This window comes from Humulus lupulus, chromosome 9 (assembly GCF_963169125.1).
Source record: "Humulus lupulus chromosome 9, drHumLupu1.1, whole genome shotgun sequence".
NCBI lineage: Eukaryota > Viridiplantae > Streptophyta > Magnoliopsida > Rosales > Cannabaceae > Humulus > Humulus lupulus.
Window position 1 is genome coordinate 132562647 of NC_084801.1, and position 22340 is coordinate 132584986.

General features: G+C 42.5%; 1 long non-coding RNA gene across 1 annotated transcript in view; it reads right to left on the reverse strand.

Moving 5' to 3' along the window:
- Positions 1–7514: 7514 nt before the first annotated feature.
- LOC133802270 (uncharacterized) overlaps positions 7515–22340 on the reverse strand; it is a 46197-nt gene continuing 31371 nt past the window's right edge. The window contains exon 2 of the long non-coding RNA XR_009877230.1: positions 7515–7790. This is a non-coding gene — a long non-coding RNA (uncharacterized LOC133802270). The remainder of the gene's footprint in view (positions 7791–22340) is intronic.

The following is a 22340-nucleotide window of genomic DNA, read 5'->3' on the forward strand; positions in this document are numbered from 1 at the left end:
AAACTTAAATAACAAGTTAAGAACTTGATACAAAGCTACTACTCTGTAAGCAATATTCATTGATAATATTTCCTCAGGTGCTCGCCATTCCAGTAGTTCCTGATCAGCTCTCCATTTAACCGAGCAAGCTTGTAGGTGCCGGGTGGCAAGACTTGCTCAATTTGATACGATCCCTCCCAGTTTGGTCCTAATACTCCAGCCGCTGGGTCTCTGACGAACACCTTTCTGAGGACCAAATCTCCGACCTAGAACTTTCGATATCGGACTTTGGAATTGAAATAGCGTGCCACTTTTTGCTGATGAGCAGCAACTCTCAAGCTTTCCTTTTCTCGTCTCTCTTTGAGGGAATCCAAAGATTCTGCTAGCAATTGATGATTCTCCTCCTGGTTGTACATGGTCCTTCGATGAGATGGTGGGTCTACCTCCACGGATAACATGGCTTCATACCCATATGCCAAGGAAAATGGGGTATGACCAGTTGCTGTCCGAGCAGTAGTCCTATATGACCAAAGGACTTCTGGCAATTCTTCCGCCCAAGCACCCTTAGCTCGTTCTAGACGCTTTTTCAGGGTGTCGTTCAAAGTTTTGTTTATGGCTTCAACTTGCCCATTGGCTTGTGGATGGGCCACCGAGGAGAAACTTTTTGTGATGCCATGCCGAGTGAAGAAATCGGTAAATATGTCACTGTCGAATTGGGTGCCGTTGTCAGATACTATCTTCTTGGGCAGACCATAGCGACATGTTATATTCTTAACCACAAAATCCAACACTTTTTTTGAGGTGATTGTGGCTAGTGGTTTGGCCTCAGTCCGCTTAGTGAAATAATCCACTGCAACCACTGCAAATTGCACTCCTCCTTTCCCTTTGGGCAATTTCCCGATCAGATCAATGCCCCACACTGCAAAAGGCCATGGGCTCTGCATTTGCTTCAAGACATTCGGAGGCGCCCTGGGCACTTTAGAAAATCTCTGGCATTTATCACACTTCTTTACATACTCCATAGAATCCTCGTTCATTGTAGGCCAGAAAAATCCTTATCGCAAAATCTTTTTAGATAGACTCTGCCCCCCAGCATGATCTCCACAGAACCCTTCGTGCACTTCAGCTAATAAATTTTTTGACTGGTCGGGTGTTATGCACCTGAGTAGAGGCAAAGAGTACCCTCTTCTATACAACACTCCATCCATCATAATGTACCTAGCAGCTTGCCTCATAATCTTCTTTGCTTCATTACGATCATCTGGGAGGGTTCCTTGCTCAAGGTAAGCAATGATTGGTGTCATCCAAGTGTCAACTATTGTGATAGGTATGGCTTCTTGTTCATTAATGCTTGGCTCCACCAAGTATTCCACCAGTACTATGTTCAGAGTTTCAGCATCTTTTGCACTAGCTAGCTTTGCTAGAGCATCTGCGTTAGAGTTCTGCTCCCATGGTACCAACTTGATGGTGTACTCCTCGAATTGTGCTAGTAGATCCTTGGTCTAATTTAAGTATGCCACCATGCGTAGGCCCCTTGCCTGATATTCCCCCAAGACTTGGTAGACCACCAATTGGGAATCGCTGTTCACTTCCACCGACCAGGCACGCACATCTCTAGCCAAACACAAGCCTGCTAGGAGGGCTTCATACTCCGCCTCATTATTAGAAGCATTGAATCCGAACCTTAGTGCACAATGAATTCGATGCTTCTCTGGCGTGACCAATATAATCCCAGCTCCTGAATGATTCTCATTCGAAGATCCATCAACAAAAAGTGGCCAAGTAGGAAGTTCCTCTTTCTGCTCAGTGACACGATCTTGCTGGTCGAGAACATCAGCGATCCCGGTACATTCAGCAATGAAATCTGCCAAAGCCTAACCCTTAATAGAAGATCTCGATTGGTACTTGATTTCGAATTGGCCCAACTCAACTGCCCATTTAAGTAGCTGACCAGATGACTCTGGCTTCTGCAAGACTTGACGTAGGGGCTGGTCGGTAAGGACTTTAATGGGGTGTGCCTGGAAGTATGGCCGCAATTTTCATGATGCAAGTATCAAGCAATAAGCCAACTTCTCGATCATGGGATATCGGGATTCTACTCCTATCAATCGCTTGCTAACATAGTACACCGGGTGTTGCACTCTATCCTCTTCTCATACTAAGGCAGCACTAACAGCATGCCCTGTGACTGCTAGGTACAAAAAGAGGTCTTCTCCATCAAATGGCTTTGACAGAATAGGAGGTTGGGCCAAATGTTCCTTTATGGCCTGGAAATCTTGCTCACATTCTACCGTCCACTCAAACTTCTTGCTTCCTCTAAGCAGGTTAAAAAACGGTATACACTTGTCTGTTGATTTAGAGACGAACCTGCTTAGAGCTGCAATCCGCCCAGTCAAGCTTTGCACATCCTTAATTCTGGTCGGAGATTTTATTTCTATGAGAGCCTTTATCTTTTCTGGGTTTGCCTCTATTCCTCGGGAGTTCACAATAAACCCAAGAAATTTTCCAGAACCCACTCCAAATGAGCACTTGAGGGGATTTAACTTCATGATGTACTTTCTCAGTATTGCAAAGGACTCCTCCAAGTCTCGCACATGTCCTTCAGCTTCCTTTGATTTTACCAGCATATCATCTACATACACCTCCATGCTCTTGCCGATTAAGTCACGGAATATACCATTCACCAAACGCTGGTAGGTAGCTCCCGCATTCTTCAATCCGAATGGCATGACCCTGTAGCAGTATAGCCCTATATCTGTCCGGAAGCTGGTATGCTCTTCATCAGGAGGATGCATGCTAATATGGTTGTACCCCGAATATGCATCCATGAAGGACAATGTTTCATGACCAGAGGTTGTATCTACCAACTGGTCTATTCTCGGTAAAGGAAAGCAATCCTTTGGGCATGCTTTGTTCAGGTCAGTAAAATCAACAAAAGTCCTCCATTTTCCATTGGGTTTGGGCACCAACACTGGGTTTGAAACCCAGGCAAGGTAATATGCTTCCCTTATAAACCCATTCTCCTTTAGCCGCTCTACTTCCTCCTTAAGAGCCTTTGCTCGGTCTTTGTCAAGCAATCTCCTCTTTTGTCGCACTGTTGGATAGCTTTCATCCACGTTGAGCACATGACTGATCACAGTTGGTGAGATACCCACCATATCCTTGTGAGACCAGGCGAAGACATCTTGATTCCTTCGCAATAATTCTACCAGTTGTGATCTCACCTCTACTTTCAACTTTTTTTCCAATTTTGACCCCTCTGGTCGGGTCATTCTCATCTATCAGGACCTCCTCTAACTCCTCGGACGGTACCACATCACTTTCATAATCCCCAAAGCGAGGATCAAAGTCCCTTCCCTCGCTTTGGGCAACGCCCTATTTGGTAACTTCATCACCGGATGGGGTTTTCTGCTCTTTTAAACCAAGAGTGCTCTCTTGGCCCAACTCCTCTAACATCTCTTCTCGATCGTTTACAACTGCAAAACTCAGGTCGACATCCATCTCGTCTACCTCCTCTCTCTCATCACATACAATCATGTTGCTCTCTTTGGCCCCCTTCCTTGCTTTAGCTACCGAGGCATTATAGCACTCCTTAGCCTCCCTCTAGTCTCCTTGGACGTAGCCTATGCCTGTACTGGTCGGGAACTTCATGGAAAGGTGCCAGATTGAAATCACTGCATGTAAGTTTGTGAGGAGTGGTTGACCAATAACCACATTGTAGGTGGACGGGCAGTCAACAATCAAAAACTCGATCATTACTGTCTCATGTTTGGGAGCCTCCCCTGTCGTAACTAGCAACTTGATAGTTCCAGCTGGTGACAATCCTTCTCCAGTGAACCCATAAATGACTTGAGAGCATGGCTTTAAGTCATTGATAGATAGCTTCATCCTTTCGAAGGATGACTTATAAATAATGTTCACGGAACTCCCGGTGTCGACCAGACATCTATTCACCTTCATATTGGCAATTTGGACTGTCACAACAAGAGGGTCATTGTGAGGATATCGCACGTGTCGAGCATCTTCTTCAGTGAAAGTGAGGGACTCACTTTCGTATCATGGGTTCTTCGGTGGTCGCTCCTCCACTGCCGTAACTTCGAAGGTCGATGCTGCATCCAACTCATGACGAAGGGTGCGAGCATACCTTTCCCATGCCTTATTGCTATCTCTAGCAAGATGTGGACCTCCACGTATGGTATCTAGTGTGAAGTCCACAAGTTCAGGCTGCAAAGGTGGGGATCGTTGCCGCTTGAACCCAGGATTGTTGTTACTCCCCTCTCCCTGGGTCTTCTCTGCTCAATACTTCTTCATCTTCCCCGACCGGAGGAGAAACTCTATCTCATCTTTGAGATGATTGCACTCATTCTTCTCGTGACCATAGTCTCCATGGAAGCGACAGAACTTGTTCATATCTCTCTTACTCATCTCCTTCTTGATAGGTGGGGGTTTCTGGTAGGGGACCTCTTGGTGACTGGCCAAATAGATCTCCGCTCGGCTCGCCGAAAGAGTGGTGTAGTTGGTGAACTGGGGTTCATACTTAGTTGGATTTTCGTTTGGTCCCGACTTAGCCTTCTTCTCATTGTGGCGGTCAGACCCGTTATTCCCACGTTTCTTACCACCATTTTAATCATTTCCACCATTCTTGGGAGGATAAGTCGATCCGCTCGGATTGTTCAGGCCTTTCTCTCCCTTCTTAATCGCATCATCCAACTTCATGTATTTGTTTGCCCGGTCCAAGAATTGTTGTAATGTTGAAATTGGATTGCGATGAATGCTGTCCCACAAAGGACTCCGATAGATAATTCCAGAAGAAATTGCCACCATCTTCCCCTCATCTCCAACTGCAGTAGCTCGATTAGCTTCTCTCATGAACCTTTGTATGTAGTTCTTGAGAGACTCATCCTTTCCTTGCTTAATATCTGCCAAGTGATTGGCGTAAACAGGAGGGGTCCGAGCAGCACTAAACTGCCTACAAAAATCCTTTCTAAAACTCTCCCAAGAAGTGATGGAGTTAGGCTTAAACTTCCAATACCACTCCTGGGCAGTGTCGGATAATGTGGTGGGGAAGACTCTGCACCGATATTCATCAATCACCCCGAGCAGCTCCATCTGATCTTCGAACTTCCCAACATGCCTTATCGGGTCTGCCTTTTCTGTATAAACTGGCAGTACCAGTGCTTTGTATTTCACTGGTGGTTGGGCTGCTCTGATTCGAGCACAGAAAGGGCTGCCACTCTTGTGGTCTACTGGATCAATCGCAGATGGTCGTTTTAAAAGACTCTGAACTGTTGTTGTCAGAGCATCAAGCTGGGCTTGGATGCCTGGGGCCATTGCTAGGGACTCAATTTCGGGACCGCCTGGTCGGGTGCTCCTATCCGGCAGACCATCATCGAGTATTTCTACTCGACTGGTAGGTCGGATTGGCTCTTGCCCTTTGACCGAGACGGTCCTTCTTCTATTAGCAATGACGTCCCTTAGAACCTTTTGAGTAGTGTGCTTTCCCAATCGATCGAATACTGTACTCCGAGTCTTCTCAGAAGGTTTGCTGGGTGGAACATGCTCCTTGCCACTACGCTGGTTGGGATGCAGTGATGGCCTTCCTGCCTGAGCTGGGCGATCTTTTCCTCCTAGATGGTTGTCATTATTCTTCTCCTTCGACCGGTTAGTGTGATGACTGTCAGCTTCATCACGCCCATGCCCATCTTTGAAGTGGGAAGTTTCTTTACCTCGAGGAGCTCTATTGTGCTCCTGCTCAGGAGGTATTTCTTGCTACCTGACTTATGACTTCCTGACCTGGAAGTCTCTGATCGGTGGCTCCTTGAGGGGGTATTGGAGTTCCCCCTTTGAGTTGAGGCAGTGTGCGACCGGACTCCATCTTCCTCACGACCAGGTGGGTTACTACCACCCTTGCTTGGTCCGCGAGAGTGGGGTCTATCAGTGTTCTTATGACCAGCTTCTGTGGCCATTGCTCCTGGGGTGGCTGCCACTCCAGGTGTAGCTTGGGCATTAGCCTAGGTTAGCTGCGTAGCTGCCTCTAGAGCGAGTGCAGCCTCGCGATGTCGCCTATCGGCCTCCTCCTGCTGTCGCCGGATCTCCTCACTTCTGGCGTCCATTTCCCATCTTTGCTGCTCGAATGCGGCATTCTGCCTGGCCATCTCTTCAGCAAATGCCTCCTATCTGGCATTGAACTGTGCCATCTCCTCCTGTTAGGCGCTCATACCTTCCTGGAGCTCTTCAACCTCTGGGGTTACATCTTCAAGCACGACCCTAGGCTCAGTTTCATGATCTTGAAGGCTAGAACCTTCTGATCTGGCAAGCTATTTATATGAGCCTGTCTTCTTGGAGGCCGCATTGGTGTTCTTAGGCGCCATAATACCTCAGGGACCGTCCGTCTTTCTCTTTAGGCTCTCAATGAAAGCACCAAAATGTTGACCGCGTTTTTGGCCAACGACGTGAGAACGTTAAAAACAATAAAACCTTAAAGAGAAAATAAACGACACAGATGATTTTATAGTGGTTCAGCCCCAATGTGATGGTAATATCTTAATCCACTTAGAGTTTTGATTATAGATCTACACTCAAGATCAGATGAAGCTGAGTCAACTGAGTTTCTTCAGTGTAGATTACAAGAATACAAGAATTCTCTTAAATACAAGTACTCTCTCTCTCTAGAAAATTTAGAGCAAAAGTTCAAAATTCTCAAAAGTTCCCTTTATGATGCCATAAGCCTTGTATTTATAGGCTTAGGATCGTACAGATGATATCCCCCATAATCGGGATATTTTATTATTCCCATTATATTTAAATTACATTAATATTCAAAATGTAGCAATACACTATATTTATGGGATAAATTGAGAGATTCCCGTGTATGCCAAGACCGATTCTTGTTGAAGCCGTTTCTAGGAATCTTGACGTAGTCCTACTCTATCCAATCGATCCATATCTCACTCAAGCTGGTCGACCTCACCTTCACTAGGCAGACCCGCTCTTGGCTGGGCAGTCATGCACTTGCCTGGGCATACATGCACTTGACTGGGTAGACATGCACTTAGCTGGGCAGACATGCACTTGACTGGGCAGACATGCACTTGACTGGTCGGACATGGTCATGACCGATCGGCCAAGGTCATGCCTGGTCGGACAAGGTCATGCCTGGGCAGACAAGGTCATGCCTGGGTAGACAAGGTCATTCCTGGGCAGACAAGGTCATGCCTGGGCAGACAAACACGTGACTAGTCGGACAAGGTCATAACTGGGCGGCAATGACACTTCTCTGGCCAGTCAAAATTCTTCATCGGTCTACTAAGTTACTCCTAAGCCAGGTCACCCAACCATTCCTTGCCATTTGTCATTTTAATTTCCACATCATCATTTTCAAATTTTGGAGATAACACGTGCCATAAAGGTTTTTTTCATCTGTTGCTTGACGTCTAGGGCTTATGGGACACTGCTCGTTTGTAATACCCCGACTAATTCTAGACCTCAGACCATTAAAAACTACTAAAAATAACTACTATTTTGGAATACATACATACATAAAATATTAGAAATTTATTAAAACTCCAAAATACGGTATGAAATACAAAATAAGGTATGGGTACCCATTGTTTAGTACATAAAACATAAAAACATAAACTTTAATCAATCGTTTACATACTAAGTGTGGAAATACATAAAACATAAATTAAAAGACTTTAAACAACGTCATCCTTGATCTTCCCGTAGTCCATTCAATCCATCCATCCCCAATACACATGCCAAGTTGCCACGAATCTATCCCACATTCCAAGTTCATTTTCCTGCACCATCTAAAATAAAAAGAATGAGCCTAATGCCCAACAAGGAAAATCTACTAAAAACATATATCATAAATCATAAGACTATATCATAAAACATATAATATAAAACATATGACGTAAGAAGTATATCATATAGGACTACAATATAAATGGCCATTAACTCATTACCATAACATGTGATAAAACCATCTAGGTCCTCAGTCTACTAATCGAGGTTGGTTAGATCACAAGGTAGTACATGATAACCCATCTAGGTCCTCAGTCTACTAATCGAGGTCGGGTAAATCATAACTCTAAACCACAATAATGATAAAAAATCTTGGGGTTTGCTATCTAAGCAACTATAAGCCCCAAGCGACTAAAAATATATTCATACATATATCCATAGCACATAACATATCATAACACATATAATCTAACCTATTTTCCTTACCAAAAACCAGGATATCAGAGACAAGAATGGGATTGAAAAACTCCTAAAATCAACAGTAAAATCATGAGTTTCTAAAGAAATGGAGATGAAAAGAGATCTAAACCATCAAGATAGAAACTTACCGAATAACCTTAAGTTTCAAGAACATAAACACCTAACCAAAACCCATAATAATGAGTTAGGATCTGAAAGAAAATGAAAGAAAATAAAAGAACTATGATGAAATAAATCTGAGGATAAGAATACCTTAAATGAACTAGAACTCCGATCTACACCTCAATACCGAAATAACTCTCTATATTACTTCCCAATTTTTTATAAAGCTTAGACTGAAAAGCTTTTAAATCCCAAACCCTAGTGTTTTCTCTCTAGAATAAACTTAGGAGCTTGGAGCCTCTGAAGAATGCTTGAAAGATGAATGAAATGGCTGAGTACTAGGTCCTATTTATTTGGATTGGGAGTTAACAACTACCCATTGGACATTATGACTAGGTTTATCGCCAAAGCTTGGGGTTGAGGATTGTGCTTGGAACCATTTCATTTTCTCCACCTGAAATTAAAGGTAAGAAAACTGCACCCTTTTGTGGTTGTGTTGGGACTGAGGTTCCCTATATCTGAATACAAATGTTGTATGATTATGATATGCCATGTGAGCATGAAATAAATGGCCTAAGAGAGCAGAGGCTGATAATTTACGCATAGGACGCGGCTCAGCCACTGAGAGCTGGGGTCTGCTAGATAAACACTGGACTCGACCTAAGCGAGCCGGAGTCAGTGGGTTAAATAGAGGGAGCGGCCTAAGGGCATTGACCCTGAGTATTGTATGATGATTGTGATAAACTGTTGAGTATAAATATTCTTACTATTGTTAATCTGATGCTTATTGCTTATTAAATACTAGAGTGATTGACTTGTTATTCATTGAATGTCATCACTTATTATGTGTCTACTATGGCCTGTTGAATATCTGGTTATCTGTCTTGTGAATTATTTGATTATCATTATTGATTATGGTATGCTGTTATGGTTTTCTTTCTGGGCCTTGGCTCATGGGTGCTACGTGGATCAGGTAAAGGCAAGGGTAAGATGGACCAACCATGAGTTGGAGAGTTCTGGGGGCGGGGTGTACATTGTCAATTGCTCGTCCGCCACAGCCGAGGGATTTGTATAGGGAAAAAAAAAAACCTAAAATGCATATTTTTCCATTAGAGTGGTGTTTGGATTGTATATGACCTTTGGACTTTTGTAAATTTATCCTTTAAACCCTGTTTTTGGGATCCCATGTTCTAAACATTTATTTTAATGCAAATTATCTGTTTATGACCAAAATATTTTAACCCTAACTTTTTTATGACTTTAGGATCACAATTTTATTCAAATGACTTGATTAGCAAGTCTTGCAGTATTTTAAACACACAATGTAACGGTCTTGGTTATCCAGGTCAATCCAGGTCCTCTACTTTTCGTTTGGGTTTGGGACCAAAATGGGATTGGTAATCCAGGTCAGATATTTAGCCTTCCTAATGAACTCGCATTTCAATAAGTGAGCTACCACTTCCTCTAGAGCTTCTCCTCGCTTTGTTCCCAACAACCTACGTTTGTGTGCCTTCATAAGCATGTTTTTGTCTAGGTTTAAGGTATGCATCATTAATCTTGGACTAATTCCCACAATATCCTGATGCGACCAGGCAAAGACTAGTATATTATTTTATAATATAATGTTTCAGATTAAATAAATGTGACAAAGAGTGTCACATATTGTAACATATAATAGAGAGTTACAATATTTAGATATATGAGATATATCCAAATATGTAACATATTTGGTGTTACAAATTTGTAACTTCCAAATATCACCCATTATTGTGTAGATTTGTTGTTACACAATATTGAGATGAATTTCTTAAAGCCATATGAGAAATGGCTAATAGAGATGTGATTTTAACTCCCATATTGTGTATGGAAGTTACAAAATTAATTGGGAATAAATTTAGAACATTTTTGGAAAAATTGGTTGCTGAAAAAGGCCTAGGGCCGCGGCGCCTGTTTGTCAGGCCGCGGCCTAAGTGGTTGGCAATATATTCCAAGTTTCGATTTTATCCAATTTTGAACGTTTCCAACAGCCAAATAACTCTCAAATCTCTATTTTAATTCCATAAAACATCCAATTAATCATTGGTAACAGCCATGGGGGTTGGTGGAATTTGAAATTCAAAGGGTGTCTCAAAACTCTATAAATAGGAGCCCAATGCTCACTTGTAAGACACAACATTTTGATCCATTAGAGCACTTGGCTAGAAACACTTGAGGCTTGATAATTCCAGAAAGCTTTTCCAATATCTTAGAGAGATCCCTTAGTGCTTGAGTTAGGGGGAAATAAGCTTTTGGACAAAGGTTTTAAACCTTGTTCAAGTTGGTGATCCCAACCACTCTTCACTTAGGTTGTGTAAGTGAGAGTATCCTTTGTTTTGTTCTTTCAATTTCTTCTATTACTTTCTTCTTATATCTCTTGCTATATTTACTTGTAATTTCTTTTAGAGTTGTAATCTTCTTTTCTTTTGTTTCAAACCCTTTAATTTACTTGTAATCTTTTGTTTAGAGTTGTATCTTTCACCATTCTCTTCTTCTTCTTCTTCTTCTTCTTCTTCCTTTTCTTTGTTTATTTGTATTTTTTAAGTTATAGATTTGTAACTTTATTTAATCAATCAATATTTATTTGTAATATTATTGCATAGAATTGTATTATCTTACCTATTTCCATTGAGGCAATACTTATTTTCCTAACATTCAAAAGCTTAACCCTTATTTGTTTCAATGGAAGGTGAGACCATCAAGATAATGAATCAAGACCTAGTGAGGTTGGATAGGTTTGATGGGTCCAATTTCACTAGGTGTCAAGACAAGGTGAGATTCCTTTTGACCACTCTCAAAATCTCCTACATTCTAGAATCCACTCTAGAACCTCTCCCAACGCCATCCAACAAGGACACTCCCGAGGAGGTGGAGAAAAGGAGGAAGAGGGAGGAGGACAATCTCCTTTTCAGGGGTTATATCCTCAACGCCCTTTTTGATAGGCTCTTTGACCTCTACACTGAGACCAAATTGGAAAAGGAGATATGGGATGCACTTGAAACAAAATTCAAGGCAGAAGAGGGAGGTACCAAAAAGTTTTTGATATCACAATATTTTGATTTCAAATTTTTTTGTAATAAACCCATGGTTCCTCAAATACATGAATTGCAAATTATTGTTAACAAATTGAAAGTGCTAAAGATTGAGCTTCTCGAGGCCTTCCAAGTTGGTGCTATAGTGGCTAAATTACCACCAACTTGGAAGAGCTATAGGAAAAGAATCCTTCATAAAAGTGAGGATTATTCTTTGGAGGAAATCCAAAAGCATATTCAAATTGAAGAGGAATCGATATGTAGAGATAAGCTTGTGGAGGGGTCTAATGGAGAGACTTCCAAAGCAAATGCGGTGTCACAACCAAAACATCCCAAAAACAAAGGGAAAAAGGGTAACAATAAACCTTTGGGTCCAAAAACCAACCCAAACGGTGAGAAAGGTCCTTGCTATGTGTGTGGGAAAAAGGGTCAATATGCTATAGAATGTAGGCATAGAAAAGACCAACAAGGACCTAAGGTAAATGCAACTCAAGAGGAAAACATAGTTGCTACCCTTAGTGAGGTGAATGCGGTCCAAGGCAAGCTGAAAGGATGGTGGTATGACACATGTGCCACCGTCCATGTAACCTATGACAAATCATTGTTCAAGACTTTGAAGAGTCAAAGGGCAATCATGAGATTCAAATGGGAAATGAGGGCAAAGTACTTGGCAAAGGTACCATTGAAGTCTTTTTACCTCCGGCAAGAAAGTTACATTAGTGAATGTACTTTATGTTCCCGAAATGAGTAGAAACTTGGTAAGTGCTGATTTGCTTGGCAAGCCCGACATTAAAGCCGTTTTTTAGTCTGGTAAACTTCTACTTACCATATCAAATGTATTTTTGGGAAAGGGGTACTCTTGTGAGGGTATGGTTAAATTGTGCACCAATGATGCAACTTTCAATGTTATCAATAAAAATGTTAATTCCGCCTATATTGTTGAGTATGATTCCTTATATTTGTGGCATCTTAGACTATCACATATAGGTTTTTCAACCATGAAAAGAGTTGTAAAAATGTGGTATGATTGCATGCAATATTAAAAACTATGGTAAATGTGAAACATGTGTCAAGACAAAAATGATTAAGAAACCATTTCCTAGTGTAGAAAGATCATCTAATTTACTACATTTAATCCATAGTGATCTTTGTGAATTAAATGGTGTTTTAACTAGAGGTGGTATAAGGTATTTTCTTACTTTTATAGATGATTTTAGTACATATACCTATGTGTTTCTTTTAAAGCATAAAAATGAAACTTTTGATGCTTTTAAATTATATAAATTAGAAGTTGAAAATCAACTAAATAAAAATATTAAGGTGCTAAGAAGTGATAGAGGAGGAGAGTACTTCTCTAATGAATTCAATACATTTTGTGAAGAAAATGGTATAATTCATGAGTGCACTGCACCTTATACACCACAACACAATTGTGTTGCCGAAAGGAAAAATAGACATATCTAGAGATGATAAATTCTATGTTGGTGTTTTCTAAGTTGAACTTCAACTTATGGGGTGAAGCGCTTTTAATCCCTTGTCACTTCTTAATCGAATACCGATTAAGAAAAACGAGATATCTCCATATGAGTTATGGAAAGGAAGAAAACCCAACATAGGGTACTTCAAAGTGTGGGGGTGTCTTGCATATTGCAAGAAAAATGAACCTAATAGAACAAAGTTAGGTTCAAGAGCCATAAAGTGTGCTTTTGTTGGTTATGCCAACAATAGTAAAGCTTATAGGCTATTAGACTTAGAGTCTAATACTGTCATTGAATCTAGAGAAGTTGAATTCTTTGAGAACATGTTATGTGACAACAATTCTCAGGCTTCAACATCTCTAAAGGAGAATTTGTTATATGAGAACAATTCTCAAGCTTCTACATCTAAAGTTGATTATCAAGAAGAGAATTCTCAAAAGTATGTAAAGCAACCCTTTGAACTTAGAAGAAGTCAAAGGCTTAGAAATCATAAAAGTCTTGTAGTGGATGAGATATATTCTCAACGAATTTCATTCTACGTGGTAGAAGGATATAGAGAGGAAGTCATTAGGAAAATTCCTATTGTTCTTCTCGATGAGGATGATCCTAAGACTTATAGAGATGCTATGCAATTGAGAGATAGTGCATTTTGGAAAGAAGCCATCAATGATGAGATGGATTCCATTCTTTCCAACAACACTTGGGAATTGGTAAATCTCCCACCGGGGTCTAAACCAATTGGGTGTAAGTGGGTATTTAGGAGAAAATACCACACTGACGACACTATCCAAACCTTTAAAGCCAGATTAGTAGCTAAAGGGTTTAGGCAAAAAGAGGGTATCAATTATTTTGATACCTCTGCGCCTGTTGCAAGAACAACTTCTATAAGAATTTTGTTCGCTTTAGCTTCTATACACAACTTGTATGTTCATCAAATGGATGTCAAAATGACAATCATTAATGGTGTCCTCAATGAGGAGGTCTATATGGAACAACCCGAAGGGTTTGTCTTACCAAAATATGAACATAAAGTATGTAGACTTGTAAAATCCTTATATGGATTGAAACAAGCTCCTAGGCAATGGCATGAGAAATTTGATCAAGCCATCATGTCTAATGGGTTTAGACATAGCAATGGAGACAAGTGTTTGTATTCCAAAACTTGTAAGGGATAAGTGATCATTGTTTGCTTATATGTGGATGACATGCTTATTTTAAGTGATAGCATGAAAGGGATAGAAGAAACGAAGAGGTTTCTATCATCAACTTTCAAGATGAAAGATCTTGGAGAAGTTGACACCATACTTGGTATCAAAGTAAAGAAACATAGTGGGGGTTTTGCGTTGGGTCAAGCCCACTATGTTGGGAAAGTGTTATGTATTGACTTGAATTTGTTGCCTGGTAAACCCAAAATGTATTTTGAGTTGTAAATATTTTCTAAACAGAATTCTGGGATCCCAACTGTAAAGCTTTCTGAGATTTCATGAATGACCATATGTTATTATATATAATGACTTTTAATGGGTTTTATCACGGTTTAGTCAGACTTTTAACCGAAAACCTTGATTACTGAGTTAATGGCATGTTATAAACTCACTTAGTAACAGCTCTAAGGAAGTAGGGAATTACAACTTGGTATCAGAGCGAGCCAAGGTTTATGGTTCCTAGAGATCGATCGAACATGTACGCTCGCTGCCAGTGATAAGCTCGACTCAGGGTTTGTTAGTAATTATTAAATTATATGTTTAAATGCTTGCTAAGTGCCCTGTTTTCCTGAGTATTTTAATAGAGCGTGATGAATGAGTTGACATATGCATGATGCTAGGGCATGGCCCCTTGATTGTTGTATGTTATTTTTGTTATGTGGATTGTTGATTGTGGTGGGTTGATGCAAATTGGGAGGTAGCTTTGGATGTTGTTATCATGCTTGATGAGTGACGTCATTAATTGCAGGCATATTGTTGTGATTCCTCGGTGATCAATCAGACTCCGCGACAATAGGGTCGAGGATGACAACCAGGGTCAGGACCCTCCACCTACCCCATCGAATTGGCAACAATTATTTGCTGAGATGGAAGCTAAACTTCACCAAATAGAAGAAAAGCTTTGATAGTTAAGGCAGCAGGCCCTTCCTCAAGGCTTTGAGTTGTAGGTTCCACAAGCTGTGGCATCAGTGCCAGCCCAACCTGTTGTGGAGAATAGATGGGAACCTTTGTACGAGAGGTTCAGGAAGTAGCATCCTCCCACCTTCGAGGGTGGGCCAGACCCACTGCGGGTAGAGCAGTGGATGAACATGATTACTTCCATCATGGATTTCATGAGGGTGGAAGGGAATGAGTGGGTAGCCTGTGCTAGCTATATCTTAAGATAAGATGCCCGCATCTGGTGGGATGTAGTGCCCTAGAGAAGGAATGTTGCAGTTATGACTTGGGAAGAGTTCAGGAACATTTTCAATGAGAAGTATTACAGTGTCACAGTCCGAGCTGTGAAGGTTGATGAGTTTACCAACTTAACTCAGAACTGAATGACGGTTACTGAGTATGCTTTGAAGTTTGACTGGTTAGTGATGTTTGCATCGGATTTGGTGCCGACTGACATGGCATGAAGAGATCGGTTTATGCGGGGATTGAATGTAATGATCGCCTGTGATGTTCGGATAACTTTGGATCCGGGGACTACCACTTATGATCAAGTAGTGGACAAGGCCCTTACAACTGAAGGGGCCGAGGATCAGATATGGAGAGGGGGCACTACTAGGTGCGATGCTTAGAGGACGATGCCTCCTTTCACCGGATCTAGTTGGGGTAGTGGCCCCAGCGAGGAGAAGAGAAAGGCCCCAGACTCTTTTGTTCCTCCTAGCTCGGATAGGAGGGCACGTGGTGCTTTTAGTGGCCGTCATGGCGGGGGAGACAACTAGAGGAGTTTCCCAGTGTGTTCTCGGTGTAGACGATGACATCAGGGAGAGTGCAGGATTAAGGCCTGCTTTATTTGTGGGAGTATCAACCATTTGAGGAAAGATTGACCGCAAGCCAAGAATGAAGAGCCAAAGCGGAGCGACAGTCTCGCTCCTGCCAGAGTATTTACCTTGACCCAGATTGAGGTTGAGGCTAGCCCCTCGGTCATGACAGGTCAGATTTCTAGTGTTGGTTCTTCTTTTACTGGATTGATTAATTCGGGGGCTACTCATTCATTTGTTTCTGTTAGAGTGATAGATCAACTATGTAGACCTAATGATTTGTATGCTAGGGGATTTCAGACTTTGGTGCCGACTGGGGAACTGATAGTCTCTAGGAGATGGGTTAGAGCATTGCCAGTAGAGATAGACAGTAGGGAGTTATCCGTGGATCTAATTTAGCTAGGAATGGATGACTTCGATATGATCCTGGTAATGGATTGGTTATCAAAGTATGGGGCGATGATTGACTGCGAGTGAAAGATGGTGACCTTTGAACCGGAAGGGGAGGTGCCATTTGTATTCGTGGGGACAGTGAGTGAACCGCGAGTACCTATGATTTTGGCACTGAAGGCTAGAGACTTGATGCAAGAAGGTTGCATAAGATTCCAAGCAAACATTGTGAATACCTCTAAGGTTGTACTGGTTGGACCGAGTGAGACCAGATTGGTATGTGAGTTTCCAGATTTGTTCCCCGCTGGTTTGTCAGGATTGCTGCCACACTATGTGTAACGCCCTGGCTACCCCAGAACAGTTACGGTGAATGATGGACCGGAAAATTTGACTCACTACCTGAGTCCTTTGGTAAAAAACGTGCTCTAAGTGTAATTAACAGGTCAAGGTATAAAACTAGTGAAAAGATAATGGAGATTTTCATTACAAACTGCTCTGCAGAGCTAAACAAAACGTTTACAAGCTGTTCTCAGTACAAAATGGTCACTACTGTTGTAAAGTTACAATTCTGCCGACCTAAGCGGCAAAAATAGGGTAAACCCCCTAGTTCCTCTGAAAACACTTTGACCGTGGTGGTCAAGCGGATGCATATGTACACACCACTACATCAGCTCTCCACTCAAGGCTAGGTGAGCTTCTCTTTCCCTTTACCTGCACCACATAGCACCCATGAGCCAAGGCCCAGCAAGAAAACATAACACTTTATATAAACATCATCAAATGATTATCATTATAATCACACTGAGCATAAAGCTTTCAAACAAATGAGTAAACACCACATGAGGTCCTGATAAACCACACTGAGTGACTGACAAGCAAGTCACTAATTCAAATGGGAGAGTGGCTGCTAAGTAAGCCACTAGCCTCCAAGCGCTTATTTCATTCATCGACCCTCGGGGTCGGTCTGGCATTAATGCTCTTTGAGTCATTCAATGCTGATAATCGATCAGATCAAATCTTGTTGACTTGCGTGACACACGCTAAGGCCGTCCTGACTAATGAGTCAGCTCAACGTGCTCAGTGCCCAGTATCACCGCCGAACCTGACTAATAAGTCACAGCTTCACAGTTAATACTAGCACCTTTGCCAAACCTGACTAATAAGTCAGTACCATACACAAATGAGCAGCATATGCTAAACATTCTATATTCAGTCCATGTCCATATTCTCACAATCAACATTTGGGGTGCAGTTTTCTTACCTTCGGTTCGAGCTAGAATTAATTAAAGAACGACCCTGAGAACGATCAACCTTTAAACTCCTTGGCGGTTACCTAATCATAACCAATTAGAAACCATTAATAAAACAAATCAATGAATGGTTTACAAACTAAACCACACTCCCGGGACCAATCCCCCACTCTCGGGACTCTCAAACTACTCAAAAGGAGCAAAGGAACCAACCCCCGAGCCTTAAAAACCATCCCGAACCCTAAAATCAACACTTCCTGAAACTGGCCTAGCGCCTAGGCGCCACCCACCAGCGTTGGGGTGCTGTCCCAGAAATAGAGAGGGCTGCTCTCTACCCTGAGTAGCGCTGGGGCGCTAGGGCTGGCGCTGGGGCGCTAGGGCTGGCGCTGGGGTGCTAGGGCTGGCGCTGGGGCGCCAGCTTCAGACCAGCAGCTGTACTGAAACTTCACTCCTGTGATTCCTCTTGAAACCAACCTTCCAAACACATCCCAAACCTCACCAAAACATCTAATTCAACCCCTAAACCTCACCTACATCACCCCCTCACCAAAACCCAATCACACACACACCAAAAACTCCCCTTGATTCCAACTTTCCACATCAAATTCTAGAGCTGAAAACAAAAGGAAAAACACAGTACACCTGAAATTCATGGACAATTCCTTACCTCCAACTGGTTTTGAACCCTCTTAAGACGATGAACTAAGTCCACAACCTCCAAGCTTTGATTCCTAGCTTGCTACCTCAACTTGGGACCAAAAACCTCAAAGAAAGATAGAGAGGAAATGGATGTACGGAAAGGTGAAGAAGCTGCTCTGTTTTTGTTCTACAACTTTCTACAGCCTCTTGAAACATATATAACCCAAGCAAAAAGACCTTAATACCCCTAAGTCATCAAAAGCTTCTAATGTCTCCCCAAGGGTAAAATCGTCATCTTTCACCTATTTCGTTAATCATAATTAATGCTCCCTAATTCCCGTTATTCTCAAAATTCCCAAACACCAATAATTCATATCCTGTTACCCTTTTTACTCCTGGCAACGTTCTAATCATTAAAACATCCCGAGACTCACCCCGAGCCTCGATCTTAATCCCGTTATGACTTAACCGCTACTTTAATACTTAAAGATCGTGTCATGCCGAATAGCTCGAACAAACCCACATCATAATGTGGTCTCAAATTATATCACCAACATGCGAACAAATAATCAATTTACCCTCAATGGGCCAAATTGCCATCACACCCCTGTAATTAAAAACATGGACTCACATGCATGCATTTCACATCATATCATAATATAATCAACATATACATGCATTTAATCAATTAATAGCATATTAAAGCAAGTATGGCCCTCCCGGCCTACTGTCCACGCCGTTAAACATAGCGGAGAATTCAGGGCATTACAACTATCCCCTCCTTACTGAAATTTCATCCTCGAAATTACCTGAACAGCTCGGGATACTGACTCCGCATATCTGACTCCAGCTCCCAGGTCGCCTCCTCGACCTTGCTGTTCCTCCACAATACCTTAACCAAAGGAATTGTCTTATTCCTGAGAACCTTGTCCTTTCTATCAAGTATCTGAACTGGCTGCTCCTCAAAGGAGAGATCTGGCTCAAGCTCCAGATCTTCATAACTCAGAATATGGCCCACATCAGATACGTACCTCCGAAGAGCTGATACATGAAACACATTATGCATGGCAGACAACGCCGGAGGCAAAGCCAATCTGTAAGCCACCTGACCTATCCTTTCCCGGATCTCAAAGGGACCTACAAATCTAGGACTCAGTTTGCCTTTCTTCCCAAACCTTCTCACCCCATTCCATGGCGAGACACTGAGGAAAACATAGTCTCCTACCTGGAACTCCATGTTCCTGCGCTTGGGATCTGTATAGCTCTTCTGTCTACTCTGAGAAGCAAGCATTCTAGCTCTAATCTTCTCTATAGCCTCACTGGTCCTCTGTACTGCATCAGGACCTAAGTATCTCCTTTCTCCTGTCTCATCCCAATGAATGGGAGATCTGCACTTCCTACCATATAGCATCTCATAAGGTGCTACTCCAATGGTAGACTGGTAACTGTTGTTGTAGGAGAATTCTATCAAAGGCAGATACTTACTCCAAGAACCACCGAAATCTAGTACACATGCTCTCAGCATGTCCTCCAAAATCTGGATCGTCCTCTCAGATTGCCCATCTGTCTGAGGATGATAAGCTGTACTGAACTTCAACTTTGTCCCCATGGCTTTCTGCAAACTCCCCCAAAACTTGGAAATAAAAGTGGGGTCCCGATCTGACACGATCGACCTAGGTGCACCATGGAGCCGCATGATCTCTCTCACATAGAGATCTGCATACTGATCAACTGTATATGTAGTCCTCACTGGCAGAAAGTGAGCTGACTTGGTGTAGCGATCCACTACCACCCAAACGGAATCATGCTGACCAGTAGTCCTGGGCAAGCCCACCACAAAATCCATCGTGATGTCTTCCCACTTCCACTTAGGAATATCCAGAGGCTGCAGTGACCCTGCCGGCCTCTGATGCTCAGCCTTGACTTGTTGACATGTCAAGCACTTAGCCACATACTCTACTACATCTCTCTTCATCCCCGGCCACCAATATAACGATCTCACATCCTGATACATCTTCGTGGTGCCTGGATGCAAAGAGTAAGGTGTAGTATGAGATTCATCCAAAATCTCTCGCCTCAATGCAGTGTCCAACGGAACACATATCCGCCCCTTGTATCTCAACAAGCCTACCTAAGACACTGTATAATCCCTGGATGCTCCAGCCAAAACATCTTCCCTGATCTTAATCAGTTGAGGATCACTCAACTGACCCTCTTTGATCCTCTCCAACAATGTAGACTGTAGCGTAATGTTAGCCAACTGGCCCACCAGCAACTCTATACCAACTCTAGTCATATCATCTGCTAACTCTCTGGCTATCAGCCTCATACCATGAATCTGCCCCGGACCTTTCCGGCTCAAAGCATCAGCTACCACGTTGGCTTTACCTGGGTGATACAAAATCTCACAATCATAGTCTTTCACTAACTCCAGCCAACGCCTTTGCCTCATATTCAGGTCTTTCTGGGTGAAGAAGTATTTCAGGCTCTTGTAGTCTGTATAGATCTCACATTTCTCTCCATAGAGATAATGCCTCCATATCTTTAAGGCAAAAACCACCGCTTCCAACTCTAAGTCATGAGTAGGATACCTCTTTTCATACTCCTTCAGCTGACGAGAAGCATAGGCAATAACCCTCTCTTATTGCATCAAAACACAGCCCAAACCCTGATGAGAAGCGTCACAATAAATCACAAACTTCTCCTGATTTGTCGGAAGACTCAGAATCGGAGCTGTAATCAATCTCTGCTTCAGTTCCTAGAAGCTATTCTCACACTTATCTAACCACACAAACTTCTGACTCTTGCGTGTCAGCTCAGTCAAAGCACTAGCAATCCTCGAGAACCCCTCCACGAACCGTCTGTAATAACCTGCCAATCCAAGGAAACTTCTAACCTCAGAAACATTCTTTGGCCTTGGCCAATCTCTGACCGCTTCGATCTTTGCTGGATCTACCTTAATCCCCTCCTTACTGACAATATGTCCAAGAAAGGATACCTGAGACAACCAGAATTCACACTTCTTGAACTTTGCAAACAATCTGTGCTCTCTCAGTCTCTGTAGAACCAACCTCAGATGCTGCTCATGCTCTAACTCAGCCTGAAAATATACCAGAATATCATCGATGAAGACGATCGCAAACTGGTCTAAGTAATCCTTGAACACTCTGTTCATCATATCCATGAAAGCAGCAGGAGCATTAGTCAACCCAAATGACATAACTAGAAACTCATAATGCCCATACCTGGTACGAAAGGCAGTCTTTGGTATATCTCCCTCCTTGACCCTCAACTGATGATAACCAGAACGAAGGTCGATCTTAGAGAACACCTTCATACCTTGCAGCTGATCGAACAGATCATCTATCCTTGGTAAAGGATATCGGTTCTTAATTCTCAACTTATTCAGTTCCCTGTAATCTATACACATTCTCAGAGAACCATCTTTCTTCTTCACAAACAGAACTGGCGCACCCCAGGGTGAGAAACTAGGTCTAATGAAACCCATATCCAGAAGCTCTTGCAACTGCACTTTCAATTCTTTCAACTCAGCTGGGGTCATTCTGTATGGTGCTCTAGACACTGGCTCCGTCCCGGGTGCCAGTTCTATAACGAACTCAATCTCTCTGTGTGGTGGCAATCGTGGCAAATCTTCTGGAAACACATCCAGAAACTCACATACAAGTCTAGTGTCCTCTGGTCTCACTGGCATGACCTGAGTGGTGTCAACCACACTGGCTAAGAATCCAATGCATCCTCTCTGCAAAAGATCCCTGGCCCTCAACACAGAAATCATAGGAACACGGGGTCCATGCACAGTACCAACAAATACAAAAGGATCCTCACCTTCAGGCTCAAAGGTGACCATCTTCCTTCTACAGTCAATAGTTTCCCCATACTTTGCCAACCAATCCATACCCAGTATCATATCAAAGTCAGTCATAACTAACTCTATCAAATCCACTGACAACTCTCTGCCCTCTACTGTCACTGGCAAAGATCTGACCCATCTTCTGGATACCACTATCTCCCCAGTGGGTAACAAAGTACCAAATCCCACAGCATAGAAATCACAAGGTCTACACAACCTATCAATAATGCTACTAGCAACAAAGGAATGTGTAGCACCAGAATCAATTAACACACGATAAGGGGTTCCTGCACTAAGAAGCTGACCTGTAACAACTGAGGGGGAAGCCTCAGCTTCTGCTTGAGTCAACGTGAACACTCGAGCTGGGGCCGAGCTGTC